The following is a 16546-nucleotide window of genomic DNA, read 5'->3' on the forward strand; positions in this document are numbered from 1 at the left end:
TTTATTGTTGTTTTTTTCCTTAGGGCTTGTGTCCCTACACAAGCAGCCACAGTGCAGATCAACAAAGGGGCTGTTGAAAACACTCCCACTTCAAAGCACAGACACTGGCTGGCTTATTCTTTGTACTGTAGGAAAGCCTGCTTTTAACTCTTGCCTTTTCTCATTCTGCTTCATCTGGTGCACCGTGACTTGTACATCTCCTGAGCAGCCCCTGAGGAGGGGCTAAGCATTGCATATTGCTCTGGCGTGTGCTCAGGTCCATGCAGTCCCCTGGGCTGTGCTTCGTGCCAGCCTATGTGTTCCTCCTTCTCGGAGCTGCTAAGGGCAGGATGGGCAGGAGGTGAGGACAGTTAACCCCTGGCACAGAAGACAGAGAGGGCAAAGGCAGGGGTCAGCAAGAAGGGAGACTATGGCAGGCAAAAGTTTCACCTAGGCCATGGTGAAAAATAGGTTCATGATGTGGGAGAGCAGGGAGGTAATAGGAAGAAAAGAGAACCACTGGCAGATGGAGAGATGGAAGAGCAGAGGGCAAAGGGGAGGCAAAAAGGACAGGAAAGGAAAAGAGAAAAGCTAATGAGAAGGAAGATAGCAATAAATAATACTGTGAGATAAGTAAATGGTAATTAATAGCAATCTGCTCAGGGTACTGTGCAAAGAATTATGAACTTGCAATCAATTAAAGGCAGTGAACAAGCTATGTATTAGAGTCAACCAGCCAGCACAAAATCAATCAACAGCAATGCAGAAATGGAAGATGGGGACTAATACTAATAGCAAATGGATAACACATACACTGCCCTCAGTAGGATGCTCCTAGAAGAACTGTAAATCTGCGTTTGTCTGGAAGTCACAGACGCTTGAGGAGAGGAAGTGTGCTGACGGAGTACTTCTGCACATCAAAGACGTGTAAAACCGGAATGGCTGTCAGGATCCTCGCAGAGATTCTCTATCAGATGTGCTTTGAATTCATGCCACGCACTGATGAGGAAGGCAGAGAACTGCCCATACAGTTTTCTTCTTCTAGAAGGTATTGGCAGGTAAGAGGCTGAAGTGCTTTTTGACAGAGGGGTAGCTCTGATAAATGTCTGGATTGTGGGCTGGAATTTCAAGGCTTTTCTCCACTCCCCCAGTACATCTGCAGAAAATTGCAACTACTGTTCTTACTGCTCTGGTCCACAAAAAAAGTGTTCATGTCTGCCATATAAAATCAATCTAACTGACACCAGACAAGAAAACACAACCTAGATTTCCCTGTTACCACATCATTCCGCTACCTATTCCCTTAAAGTGCTGGCCTTCCTCTCCAGGACTCTTTCTGGGTCTGGATCTAGGAGTCCTTCATGGAACACAGAGAGAACATCATTAGTCTGAGATGAAGCATCTGACAAAACACAGGTCATCATTAATACAAGAAAAATTACAAGATCATCTTCAGGAATTTTTTTAGTTACAAATTTTACCCAGAGGGCCTGCCCTAAGTGCCTGATACACACCTTTGGAATGAGTGATGACATCCTATCCCATTTTAGCTTTAATCTGTAACTCTGCTGGATTGCTGCCATGCTCCCAGAAGTGTGCTAGGTGGCATATGCGTATCGGTTGCACTATCTCATAAAATGTGTCAGAAAGACACGCATTTTATAGAACATGCCAATAGCAGCCCTGCATCCTATGCCATCCTGTCCTCCTCCCAGACAGTGCTTTCATGCTGTGGGGTTTGCCTGCAGCCTTCACGAGCGTGCCAACCCAGAGGCAGGCACCTGAGCACAGCGCACCCATCTCCTTACCACCCCTCTGTGCACCGAGCCTTGCCAGATGTGCTGTGCTCCGTAAAGAGTGAAGAAGGGATGGGACATATTATCCAAGAAGAGGAAGAAAAGTCAATCCAATGAGCCATTTGCCACATGAGCCATAACACTTGGCTGTGTCCTGGGGAAGAGCAAACCTCTGCAGAAGGGAGCAGCAGTGGTCTTCTCACAGCGTGGTTTCTTTGCAACAACCTATTCCAGCTCATCCAAATGGTGGGGTGAGTGAAGGCTAGCTTGAGCCTTTCTTGTGTGCCATTCACATTGCATGGCTCCTTTGCATCTTGTGCATGCTCACAGGAGTGCTTGTTTTTAGTTTGTTGACTTCTGAAGTGCTGAGGAATGCTGCCTGAATGCTGTCTGTGGCAATGAAGCTGTCAGCCTCTAAGGAGCTGTAATGCTCTTTATTGTGATGAGCCCTTGAAGCTGCACAAAACATCTGCTGCTGAACAGCTTCTCAAGACCCCAGCTCAGAGGAGTCCCAGCATTTCTGCCTCATGACCTGATCTGGATGACTCTGGTCATCAGCGTGCTTTGGCATTTTACACTGAGCAACTTGATTGACACAGAAAGCCTGAAATCATGCTGTACAAGTTGGCAGAGTATCTGCTGCTAACCCCAAGTGTCCCCTGGGATGATACAAAGTGTACCTGGCAGGAAAAATGCAGCCACCTTTTGTTTTGCCACTACACCGCAGGGTGTAGCTCACCTGAAGGGACAGTGGTCCCATGTCACATGGCAGACCTGGAAGCTTCCAGCACAGATAAAGGTCAGCACCCTAAGAGAGTAACCCTGGAAGCTGTGCTAGCAACTGAGAAAATGTGATCTCCACCTCTGGGTGCTCACAGGCTGCTGAAAACATGATTCTCCTAAACACTGAATGGCATGGGATAGCTATAGGGTGCTCTCTGGTCATGTGGATCTCACATGGTTTGGGAGTAATTAAAACCAAAAGAAGCAAATCCTTTTCTTCTGCTCCATACAGCTGATAGCCAAAATTTTTCTTGCTTTTGGGGGAAGGTGAAAAATTTCATTTCTCCTTGAATCCATAGTTTTTTTCTGTTGGTGACTAGCCCTTTGGATGTGTGCCCAAAGAAGTGGGGCTTTGTGCCCTCTTCCACTGCAGGGCTGTATGATGTCATATTGCTCATGAGTTATGTCTAAGGTGCAAGAAAATACTTACATCAGTAAAGCAGATTGTGATTCTGGTTACTGCTCAGTGGATGAGACTCTGCAGGAACACAGAAGGAAAGAAGGCTGTGACCCAGCAACTAGAGGCTCCTTTACAGTGGCAAAGAGAGAAAACAGAAAGGGGCACCCAGTAGCCCAGCTAGCTGAGTTGAAAGGCCAGAGCATAGCCTGTAGTGGAAAGCATGGCCCTGCAAAGAGTTGCCATTTTTTGGATTATATTCTCTTCCAGATTCCCTCAGAACAGAGAGGAGAAAGAAGAAAAAATAAATACTCTGTTTTCCCTATTAGAGCCTCGATACATCTCTGCAGACATCGTCCTCCTTCTTGGCAGTCAGATCCTTTTTCTCTCCCAATAAATGAGCCTCTGGAGAGCAACTTCGATGAACGACTTCACTAGAGTAGCTTAGGACAGCACATGCCGCCCTACATGGCCAGATTGAAATCTGAACTTCTGCCCTCTTCCATGTGCATGAGTTCATATTTTGGCAAGTCTGAAGAGTTTCTAAACAATTATATGTTTAGTTTACTGGTACCAAAGGGGAAGTCACTCCAGACAAGTAAATAAGATACAGAGATAAGTTTCTTGAGAAATTAAGTTCTCAATGAATACACAAATATACAAAGGATGTATAAATAAATGACATTTATAAATAGTACAGTTAGTGTATGTTATGTTATTCATACTAGCTTTCTTCTCCAGTTCATGTTTAGAAAAAGTCATTCTGTAAGGATATTTTCCATAAGTGTATTCAAGATGGCCAACACAATGTCTTTAAGTAGTTAAAATGCACAATAAAATGATGCTGCTCCAGTGCAGTAAAAGTAAACATTCTCATATAATGTCTCTCATTTTAATTTAACTCATTCAGATGAGTTATTAGTCTTATTAATGATAAACCAATAATTTTTCCTGGTTTCCACTTGCAAATGGCAGGGAGCAACCTCATTTCCTGGTGTAGTTCTACTTCTCTCGCTGTCCTCAACAGCAGAGCTCATAGTTAGCTGTGATGGCAAACAGGAAAGGAGCAACCAAAAGAAGCTGCAGCCCCTCTGTGCTTTTCTGCCACTCCATTAGGAAACCCTGCTCAAAGACATTCCTGTTATTTTGTCCAGTTTTTGAAATACAATCTGGAAAAATAAAATCTGTGTATTATAATGCCCCGTAGTCCTGTTGTGTATGGCTCACTGGTCTATTTTATGTGTGGATGGTGCCATATGCACAGTCATTGTGCTCACAGTGCTCCTTTGCACTAGGAGCCTCAATTGTGCAGACAGTAGTGCTGAGGCACAGAAAGCTTCATGGATGCATTTAGGGTGGACTGTAATGCCCAAGGGATGAGGCCAGCAGTGAGCACCTCTGAGAAGCCCAATACAGCTGACTTGCTCAAGGACACACAAGAAATCAGTAGCAGAACTGACGCTGAAAGTTAGAGGATCAAACTCGCATCCGTCTTCCTAATTGGTATTCTTCCGACAAATGATAGAGCAATATATCATTAATTGGAAGATGATGGCTATGGATTTTCAGAGTACTCTGTTCGTTCCTACAGTTTCATGTTTTGGGTTCCAGTTTGAGACAGAAGGTCCAGTTTTCAGAAAATAATAATAATAATAATAATAATAATAATAATAAAAGCACGCTCACTTTCTGACAAACAGGCTTTTTAGAGCCTATTCAAGTGGATGCTCCAAGGCAGCCAAAATCACTAGCCAGTTCTGCAAATGTTTCTGTTTGCAAGATTTCAGCTATCATTTGCCTTAAAGTAAGCAAAAAAAGAAACAGAATTTCATTCATTTTAAGAAGCTTATGATGTCACATGTGAAATGTCAACAGATAGCAACTTAGACTAATCCCTAAAAGATGACCTACTTGAAGGTGTTTGACAGGCTGGACAGTCTATCCATACGGCATCCACAAATGTCAGTTTCATGAAGCCAAATTTTAATGCATCAGATTTTGAGCTAACCAGCTGATTTACTGTTGGATCAAAGTTTGATTTCGTAGTCTAACATTTAAGACAGAGTGTTAAAGACACAACACATTCATTCTCCATAAACTGCCTACAGTCCTGAAGCTTTCACATTCTTTTAATTCATTTTTATCTGATCTGTTCTCTCTTATTGCCATAGATATGAAATTAGAATTTTCTTTCCACGGAGGTCTAACTTCCTCCAGATCTAGGGCTTGTTTTCCATACAATCAAGGGAGTGTTAGCCACAGACTCTAGTGGGAGCAGAAGTATAACCTTAACAGACATAGATCAAAATTACAATGCAACATATATCATCTGAATAATTTTAGGGAAAAAGAAAATTCCATCCAGTCTGGACCTTTTCAAACAAACAGGGAGGTTTTTTCCTCCCAGCAGAGGTATTTTTCCACATGGCACTGAACCCAGAGGTTGGAGATTACTTCAAGATAATAAAGATGTTGGCTGAGCAAAATTCACCCTGCCCAGAAGGCCAGCCTAAGGTCTTAAGTGATCTACAGGCTTTGTGCTGACCCCTGGCACAGCAGCACTTTTCACCATCTATGCAAATAAAACACACAGGCTTGCCTGTGCTGAGGCTAGGAAAGGGCAGGGTCCAAGAGTGGTTGTAATGACAGGCCATTCATTTCACACTCTTGTCTCCTTAATTTCCTTATTTCATCAGTGTTTTTTGGCTTAAAGATAATGTTTCCTGGATGCATCTCTAAGAAGTCTGCCAAATAAGAGATATTTGGCCAGGAATGGTTGCAGAGAGCCCCTGGAGATGCTGTGAGAGGGGCGCTGAGCTGTGGAAGCTCAACTTGAGCACAGCCACATGAAATACATGGGAAATCAGGCATCCTGTGCCACAGGTGTGGATAGGGATGTGAAAGAGGTTCATATTTAGCTGAAGGTTATTGTGTATGGAAACCGGTGCCTCCATGTGCTGCCGGGTGAAGAGAGACTGGAGAGAGGCTTGTTCCAGACCAGATAGAGTCACTGATGGCTTAGTTAAAATGGAAAAGGTTGGTGAAAAAAATAATGCAAAGGTAATGAGGCCAGCACTGCAGGATTAGGAGCTTCCAAAAGGCAAGATAATTTTGGGAATGTTTATGTGTGTGGCATGCCACATGCTACATGGCTAGCATATTTTGTAGCAGTAAAAAAACCCTGAATCAATCATAGAATCATAAAATAGCTAGAGTTGGAAAGGAGGATCCAGTAAATAAAACATAATTAATTCATGCAAAACAGATATATTTACGGTGACTACTCAGGAGACAAACTTTGTATTCAGGGACAGCTCCCATACCTTAGTGAAAAGCAGAGGACGTACACAAACCTTGCAATACAAAGTCAGATTTATGCAGATTTAATTTCTTGTCTGTGTCTCTTGGCTTCAATCAATACTGAAAAGCAAGTGAGAATGGATGTGATCTCTTCTTAAAATGCAAGAGGAGTACAGAAAAAAGAGGCCTTCTGGAATGCTACTAGCTGTTCTCCACCTCCTTTTTTTCTCCACAAAGGGAGAATGCTTTTTGTTACGCATCGCTACTACATTTTTCAATAAAGTAAAGAAGCCTGGCACTTTTGTGAATGGTACGTATATTTTATTGATCATATCCACACAAAGAGGATCTGATAGAAATAACTTTTTTACCTCAAGGAATATAGAATGAAGAAAAATAAAAATGAAACACCAGATTGTCAGGAAAATTGGGACTAACGTGCTTATCCCATTAAATTAAATTATACTGAGTCTTTACAATGATACGCAATTATCAAGGCGGTCTCACCTGTGCCTATTTCACCATTTTCTACATTCAGTGTATTAATATTTTACAGGCAGTTTGCTGCATACAAAGGAATAAAGCAAATGGGGGCCAGTGGGGTGGCAAATCTTGTAAGCTTCTAATAGCAGAAAGCTCAGCAAAGCTTGCAGTGGACACAAAGTCTGGATGAGAAAACAAAGCAGCCTATTTATTACAGCACTACAATTATCCAGGCTGCAGGATCAATTTTAGATGGGCTAGCTGGTTATTTTCCTTAGGTCTTCACATAATCCTTGGTTTGACTTTCTGTGGTATGAACCCTGACTGAACCAGGAAAAACCTGCTTACTGCCTACAGTGGTCTGTATTCTGGGAGACCATCACCCATGGTGCCTGCTTACTACTGCAGGCACTGCCAAGAGGAGCACATGGATTATTTTCCCTCTTTTAAAATCACAGGGTAATTTGTGGAGGGAGAAATCATTATGACCTTGTGCGAACTGGAATTTTACTGACACCTCACTTACTTTGGGAACAACGGGGAAGCATGCACTGGCAGTTTTCCTTGACTGCAGAACTGTGTTCACCTTTGAGTCTTCTTCAGAAGATATGCCTTTTGGTTTGGTTTGTTTTGCCAATATTACCTTATGGCTGACAAATATATAAAGATTTGCGTGTGGGCAGTGAAATGCTATTTTTCAATCCTTTTTACTAACAAAAGTCTCTTATAGGACATAGGAAGCAAGTATGATTTTTAATTGCACTGCTTGATATGAATTACTATGCAAACTTGGCTTTGTTATGGTTTACATTTCCAGTGTAAGAACTAGGGGTTTTAAATACACTTATGTATGCTGCCATGCTTCTTATTACTTATCTTAGGGGGTTTTGTGTGTACATACACACATATACATATATACACACACATAGTGCACATGCATGTGCATGTGTATATACCCAGTGCAAATGCACCACAATCGGAATATTTACTAACTTTGTAAGTTGTTAAATGAAGATGGGGAATACAGGCTTTAAAAAGGATGTGAAATGACTCAGACTTAGTGTTGTACCCAAGTTTGGTCTAGCCAGCATAGAAAAGAATAGTGTTTCCTGGTGAAGAGGATGTTCTCCAAAGTCATTACATGAGTTAGGAACTAGTTAAATGAAACCTTCCCCACAGCTCTGCCAGTGTCTGAAGCCTAAGTCAGGATGGAATGAAAACTGAAAGTCATTACCCTTTGGGGTGAAGCCAAAATGGGAACTGTTACTCACATTTCTGCTTGCAGCAAACTGCATGAATTATAGCTGGGAGTGAGCCCCCGAGGACATTCTGCGTTTTTTAATTCTCTTGTTCCCTGTCCTCTGAAGACGCATCAGCTTTGCAGAACAAGAGGGCAGCCCCGTGCTACAAAATTTGTCAGTGATGCAGTCTTGTAGGCAGAAGAAAGGGTGCTAAAATGTAAACTCATTTTTGAATATATACTTATACATACACACACATGTAACATAAATAATATTCATATATATATTATATACACATTTAAAAAGCTACTTCAAACCCAAGCTTTGCATGGGAACATGAAAGACATTCCGTAAGACATCATAGTGCAGTTGAGCTGGCCACAAGGCATCTTCTGAAATAAGTATTTCTTATGTAGTTATGGGGAGCTTTTCTAAAAATAAATACATAAAAAAATAAAAATACAGGGATTTCAGAATTAGCTTTTGGACAGATGAATAATGAAGAAAATGGGGGAGAGGAGGGGGTATTGCAGAAGTGGCTATAGTTTCTTTCAATGACCTGCTTTGCTGTTTACTTCCAGCAGGTGCTTTATTGATTGCTCTAAGATAAATGGCCTAAATATTATAGAGTAGCAGGAGCTGCTCTGTAGTTAAGGTTAGTTTTTAGGCCAATTTTCCATCTTTCAACTTCTCTGAAAATAAAATTGTTCCCAGTAAAAATCCTAGCTGGAACATCCCAGCTCAAGGATTGATCCTGAAAGACACCGCGTAGCAAACTGTCTATGGCATTTTAAAGACAGTGAGTTTTGAAATGTCTCTTTTCTTTGTTTGAAACCCTAATGCTTTTGGCATATTATGTCTTGCTCATGGTTCGATCTACAGGATGCCATTTTTTGTTGACCTGGCTGAGATACATCTCTTACAGTTGTCGAAAAAAAAAGAAATTATTATGAAGACCTGGTGTGTTAACACCTGTCTAGTTTAAATGTACTAAGGCAGGTGGGGCAAGATCTGAGTGCTGGTCAGAGTGTTGATAGTGGAGGTACAAGGTAGCTTGAGAAGAGCTACCTTGCAGAAAGCTCTGAGAAGTGTGTATGTGAATATATGTGTATATATACACACATACATATCTCCAACAAAATTTGATGTATGCACAGTAAGACTACCAACTCCCATCTCTCAAGATGGTAAATACCAGCCTTTTACCTGTAGATGCTCTGCTGAATGTTTTCAGACAGCTGGTAAGACAGGCTGGCCTAACTGGATGTTGGCAAGTTGTCCCTGTTCTTCCTTTCTTTCTGCTTTTTAATTTTGAATTCTTTCCTACCTCTGTTTTATTAGCTTGAACGTTAACTGGTTTCCTCAATTCAATGTCTTTATTCCCTGAATGGAATAATCACTTAGATTTGTGAAAGCTTGTTTTTCTGGAGGATGGCTTGGGTTTATTATTCAATACCAGTGGTTTCGGTTTGTTTGGTTTGAGGTTTGGTTTTGTTTGTTTGTTTTTTAAAGGCACACTTCTCATACATCTGTTTTATTTAGTCCTGCAGGAGTTCCTGGTAAGTCCATGCCAGGTGTGCCAATTGGTTTTCTACTCCCAAAACTTTGTGTAGCTGCAGCCTGACTCCATCTTTTGTGTGCAATGAGTGGAGTCAAACAGAAGGGCAATGGTCAATAAAAAGTTCATAGCAAAGTAAAGATAACCTAATTTTTAATTTTTTTTTTTTTTTTGAGGATAAACAAGCCAGCAAATAATACACAGAAATGTCAATGCGAAATCCTGCAAAGAATGGCTGGTTCTGGACCGAGTTGGAAAATCCCGCATGTTGCTGGCTGGTCCAAATGTTATGATTTCTGCCAGGCTTTTGGTTACATGCAAGGCTGAAAGTTGTTTCAGAGACAACAAATGAGACCCAGACTCCTAACAGGATAAAGGTCATGAAAAATTCCTCAAACTGAAATTAATTTCATTTCCTTGCTCCAAGAAGAGAAGAGCAGCCACACTGAGACCAGGGGTCACTACAGCCCAATGCACCACCTTGGACAGGAGTCAGAGTCAGGTTTCTAGGGACAGTGCAAGAGCAGGGCTTGCATACAATAATATTTTCTTAGAATACTTCCCCAGTTTCCAGTGATTTTTGTCTCTGGGTTTATATGAGAAAGAAGAGGTGCATTTGTATGTAATAGTCTTCCGTGGAAAGGCCATGGAAGAAAAATGACTTCTAAAGCCCCCTTTCCTCCACCCAAGGCATGCCGTTACCCAAAGAGCTAGGTATGAGCATTCGTTGCATACTTTTGTCCTCTCAGTGTCTGGAACATTTGCAGTTCTTGGCAAGAGCCATTTACTTTGATTCATCCTTCAGTAATCAGCACAATGGAGAAACTATACTGTACCAGCTCAGGGATGAACTTGCAAATCCTACCAGCATATCCCTTCCTTGTCCATTTTCTGCCTTTTTATGAGGTGGGAGGAATGATGTGAAGCCTCCTTCTGACATTTAAATATATGATCTGATGAATTATTTCTGAAAGCCACCCAAAATAAAAAGAATGGTGAGAAAAACACTTGGTTCTTCCTACTGATCAGCTGTAGCAACAATCTTCTTGACTTTTCTAGGTTTCTGTAATATTATTAAATCCCGTACTCTTAGCATTTAAATTAATTATCTGTTTCACAGTTAACATTTACATTACTGCATTTTGGACTTTGGGGTGCATGGGATGTCTGATCTCTGCTTGTAAAACAAAAGTTTACTTATTTGCAAAGGGTCCAAATCAGTTGTTTTGGATTGCCCCTGGGCCATGGTTCCATGGATCCAGAAATGAAATTTTGGGCACCTGGCACTGTGTCAAAAACATGACAGCCACGCGATATTATTCCATTTCAGTCTAAAGAGACTCTGCCAACCCAGATGTGCTAATGTTTGGCAACATTTTCCTAGCAGATCCGCAAGACTTATTGTCTGAAGGCCTTTGACTGGACCTCCCATAGTCTTTTTGTGCCATCTACATGCCAAGTCATGGTCTCCAGCCTTTGCTGTGCTGCTCTATAAGCAGGTTTGGACCCAGAGACTTCCTCTTCTATTTGCATGCTCATCAAGCATGAACTGTGCCCACACTTCTCCTTGCCTGCTGCCAGCGTGCCTCCATTCCAAATCATGTTAATGCCTGGACTCACTTGGGCACAGCACGAGCAGTGTGGCTCCACTGCTCAATGCCTGCAGAGGCAGAATGCATCTTCCATGTGTCCTAACTGCATCCTAACTGGACCCAAGTACAGGTATTGGAAGAAAACAGAGACATGTCAAGAGACACGTCCATGCACTTAGCTGTCACTGGAAACCTACAGAACGGTACAGTCTGTCATACCATCCCACATGATTATTTCAGGACCCTGCACAGGCCCTTTCGGATTATCTTGTTCAGATGACCCTACAAAAAGCCAACAACAATAAGCTATGGTACTAAGTGGTTTGCTTCTCTTGGGACAAAGGATTTGCACTGCATTACAAGTTGAGACATAAGCACAGCCCTTGAATATGACAATGATGCTATGTGGAAGCATCTCTTAACCCATTTCTTTAGTTGATCTCTTCTGAAAAGGAAGAGGAGGCAAGAGCATGAGAGAGCACTGACAGTACACTTTCCACTTACCTCACTGGTCTCTGTAACAGAAGCACACTTGATGGTTTTGCATGCTTTAACCAGGCCAGCAGAGCAAACTAGCAATTGCCATCCATGTCCATCAACAAGGTCTTGACACGGAAGGGAGAACAGAGAGAGGCACAGGGTAGGAACTGGCTTCTTCTCAGGAGTCCCAACCCTGGAGACACCCATATAGGCAAGCCCTGCCACACCGTCCATCTGTGCTTATCTGCTTCAGACAGTGTGAACAGAATCTCTTCTGGGTAGCATAAATCAGCTCCAAAGTTGCTTGTCCAGTTTCTGTACCAAAGCAGTGGCAGTGTGTGGTGTATTTCCTTACTACTTAGGCTGGCCCTATTCTTCATCAGGCAAGGGATCAGGAAATTTAACTTAACAGAATCTAAGTGAGTCATCTCTGCCAGATATAAGGATGCAGCTAGGTGTGGGTTAATCCTGCTACTTAATGCAATTTGGAAATATTTTGCTGGCCACAATGCTGAGCTTCCCCCGAAAACCTTTTGCAGGACCACATTGCAAACACGTGAGCTGTCCTTAAAATTGGAAGGCCAAGTTCCCTTGGAGTGCCACCTCCAAACATCCCCTCAATGCAACTGTGACAGCATTCCTCACTCACACGAAGGCAACTGAAAAAGAAGGAAAATGTAACACCAGGGCTGCCAGTTCATGGTCATGGCGCAAGCTGACACAGACTCCCTAAAGTACACAATTACTAACCTGATAGAAATGCAGTTAAGCGCTTGTTTCTGATCTGTATTAAACTTGTACTGCCAGATGATCTGGTGGATACAGAGCTGGTATTAATGAATGCTGAATCACAGACTTGGTGAGCAGCACCTGGGTCAAACTCTGCACTTCAGACACATATATTAGTGCTGAATGTACCATCTTGAATGCTAGTCAGTGAACTGATGTGAAGAGATAGAAAACATTTTTATTATTTATACTGTCTCAAGCAAGAAAGGTGATGCAGGTAAAGAATATAAGAGCAGAGTGGCGACTAGAGCTAATACTAGTCTGACTGACCTGCCCTGACATTAAGTGCCTTGGAGGATTCACTCTGCCATTGAAAAGTGTGCTTTTCTGCATAAGTCTGGTTAAAAGGGGGTAGGTTTCATGCATGTGTCATTAGAAATGTGTAAAGATATCTCAGCAGGTCCAGGCTGATCCTGGTAGCAGCAGAACAGCAGTGTAGGTAGAATGTGACCACTGCCTTCAGGAAGCAGCAAAGAGGGAGGAAAACATACTCTGCGTTAGAAGGAGGTGGCCTGCAATTTAAATTAACAGGAAAAGGTTACTAATGTTAGTTTAGATTAACTTCTGTCTTAGGCAACAGAACAACTAGTTCATGGCAGCTAAGGGTGAGGCAGGGCATATGCTGGTCATTCAAACTAGTGGAAGGATGGGAAGAAACAGTGAAGGCCAGAGCCCCCCCCGACCCCATTCCAGCACTTCCTAGGACATGCACTCCTCTCTCATTATTGCCAGAAAATAAAAATCAGAGCTCACCCCAAATTCATCAAGCCTTTTTTCTATTGCAAAGCCATAACTGTGACCCCATCATGTGCTTGTGCATATCTGCATGTCAGCATGTGGGCCTTCTGCACTCCTGAGGAGCAACTGGCCTTACTACCAACCTGACCAATGCTCAAGTAAAGAGTGAAGTTCTTCTCAGGGTACACTGTGGGTCAAGCATGTGGTGTAAGTAATCAGTGATATGAGTGAAGAACAGTGCAGGAATTTAAACAGCTCTCAGACTCCACTTTCCTCTTTTGCAGCCCAGCAAGCCAAGTACTTGGCAACTGGTGGCGTTCTTACATCAGCTTGTTTATCGTAACATTTAAATTCAGCTGGTTCAGCATGGTGCATATGTTTGCTGTTAAGTGGTACAAAATGCTCAGTATAACTTATGTGCTGGGTGTTAGGACACAGGAAGCAACAAACTGATCCAGACTCAAAGGGTGTTTAGATGTGTACAAAAAGAAGCAAGGCAAACCATTAAAAATGAAAATTACCTATAGGATTGATCTCAAGCACTTTTTCTCTGGGAGTTCATTTTTCTTTCACCAACTCAGAGTTAAAAAAAAAAAAATAGGGTTAAAAATACATATTATTGTATAAAAAATAAAGAGTTAAAGCTCATGCCAAAAAGGTATGTGCTGCCACAGCATGTACATACCCCTGGAGAGGATATAATGCAGATAGAATGGGTCTGGCTTAAACACAGCAAACCTCCCAGGTGGGACACATATTCCTTGTCTACACTAGCAACCTTGATACAGATGTCTTGGCAAGCCCTCCTGCTTCTTACAACTCTTCAGTATTTTTACAGATGAAAAAGAGTTTGCCAGCAGGGAATGTCGCAGCATGTAGGGAACTAATTATAAGTGATAATAATCCAACAGACCTATATTGAGATTAAACTATGCTTTTGTCCTTGAAAGGTGGACACTGTGTTTTTTGCACAGTCTAACCTAGGGACCATGTGTAAAAAAAGCTCTCTTGGAAGTCCCAAAATGGAATGAACCTTATCAACAAAATCACTTTCCCCTTAGCAAAGTGCCACAGGGCATCAGCTAACAGAGCTGCAGCAGTTTGATTTGCAAACTTTCCACACTGCTGGCAAAACTCAAAGACGGACCAGGTCTCAGAGGTTTCTGAAGGTTTTCCACAAGTGAAACTGTGGCTTTCCAGTCTTTTGGCTAGCTGTGCTTTGTGAATGTTTTTGGCAGTGTGTGGTCTAATCAAAGATTATGATCTTGGTGGCCTATGTATTTTGTCTCAGCTCATAATCATCCCTTCATCACCTTGACAGCAATTTGGGAGACAACAGATAGTGGCAGAGCCTGCTGCCAAAATGCTTCTTATGCCCAGGGTGCAATTGCCATGGCAAGGTGGTTACCATGGAGCAGCACAGCCTTTTCGGCATTGCCTAACATGACCCCCACCCTGCATGAGACTTGGGGCATGGGAGGGCTGCAGCCTCATGATCACTCCTGGAAAGTCCTGCCCTGAATGCTGGGAGAGCAAGGGGAAACAGGGGGCTGCTGGCCCTGTGTATCTTGTCCCAAGCCAGGGCAAGTGGCCAGGAGATCCTTGCATTGATCCCCTAGCTGCCACTGATGTGACCTCCCCTTGTCTGCCTCTGAAGCAGTATATGGTTTGACCTTCCAAAAGCCACAGAAGGGTGTTCAGGACTGTAGCCAAAAACTGGCTTGAAATGGCGTTTTCCAGCTCCTGTTATCCTCAGTGCCATGGGGATGATGACAGGGATGCATCCCTGCTGCAGAGGAGGAGCAGACCCTCTGGAGCACAAGACATACCCTAAAGCTGCCCACTGACCTGGGCAAGTGGGATTTCACTTGCATTCCAAATCAGGAGGGACCTGACACTACTTCCCCCAGCCAAGAGAAGTCTACTGAGCATCACTGCTCCTTGGTCTCACAGGTCCTCTTTCAGCAAGATATTTGTTTTATGGTTAATACAAGCAACTGCTGATTGCTATACTGGGATTATGCATGTGTTTATGTTTCTTGCTGAATGGGAGTCTTAACGCATTATGGAGAAAATATTAAGGAAATTGGCTTGAAGGTTTGGAAAACTCATTACTATATCTGACCAGACAGAAAATACAAAGTAAGTGTTTATCTCTTGCTTTTTTGTCCAGGCAATTAACAGATCCTACAACGTGATAACTTACCCCTGAGCTATCAAATCTAACAATGACTATTTTTTCCATTAATTAAACAGAGTAACAGCAAGTGGAATTTAGGATGGATTTGTTTATTATATTTAGGGCGAAACAGTAATTTTAGAGGAAGTATCTGGTAAACTGGTTTGGAGGTGGTGATGAAACAGTGCTTAATAGTCCTGTTATCTAACCTACTCATCGCACAACAATCCAGCAGCAATTACCTAGTATCTTATGGGAAGCCCATGAGCTGCCAAACTTGCCAAGCAAGTCTCTCAGCACCCAGATGAATGACAACAGGCTGAGAGTCACAGGGAGTGCTGGGACCTCGTCTGTTCTGTCCAGGCCAGGAGAGCAGCAGCTTCCCAGAGGGCAGCCAGGATGGGCGCTCCACGTGGGGGATCCTGCCTATGCTGATGAAAAGCCATTTATCTTTCAGAGGCCAGAGACAGACTAAAATCCCCAGTCACAGCCTAAAAAGTGAGCGTGGCCTTTTCTGAGCCTGTTCTCCTTTATTTTCTCTATTAACTTCTACTCCTCAGTTCCATTTTTAGCCCTTCCCCACATACTCATCCTGCATTTACCATTTTCTCACTATCTTCAGAACCATTGGAGGCATTGCAGGGGGAATGGACAGCAGGGAGTCCGTTCTCTGGCTGAGCCTCATGCTTGCAGGCTGACATATTGCATGAGCAACCAGAGAAAAATCCTAAAATCTAGATAGCTGCTCATTTGCAAGACATAACACTCCCACTCACAAAAGGCAGTAGACACACCTAGAAGAGATAGTTTGGAAATAACAATAATGAAACAACATGTGCCCTATACACCCTGTGTGAAAGGCAAAGGCAGATTGAATGCTTAGGGGAAAAGTGGTTCTGAAACACATCAATTACTGTTTTGTCAAAACAGAGTCAACAGCAAAAGGTCAACAAGGCCATGGCAATTCTCAAGGACCTTGAGAATGGTGACACATTAAGACTTCAGACTAGCAGAAATCTTGATGTTAACCCTTACGTTTGGACTTTTCAGTGTCCAGCATTGTTCAGATCCACATTCTCCAGTCAGTGATGCAAACAGCCTCTTTCAAAGATGAGATGAGGGGATGGCTCAGATTTTGCACACAGCTTCACTAACAGGGTTGCTGGATCCCCCTGCAATATGAGGTTTTCAATGTGAAGTACTAGAATTTAGCATCTCCTGTCTGTACCAA

Source organism: Pezoporus occidentalis, unplaced genomic scaffold (assembly GCF_034315485.1).
Source record: "Pezoporus occidentalis ecotype Australia unplaced genomic scaffold, CSIRO_AGI_Poc_V1 ctg7, whole genome shotgun sequence".
Lineage (NCBI taxonomy): Eukaryota > Metazoa > Chordata > Aves > Psittaciformes > Psittacidae > Pezoporus > Pezoporus occidentalis.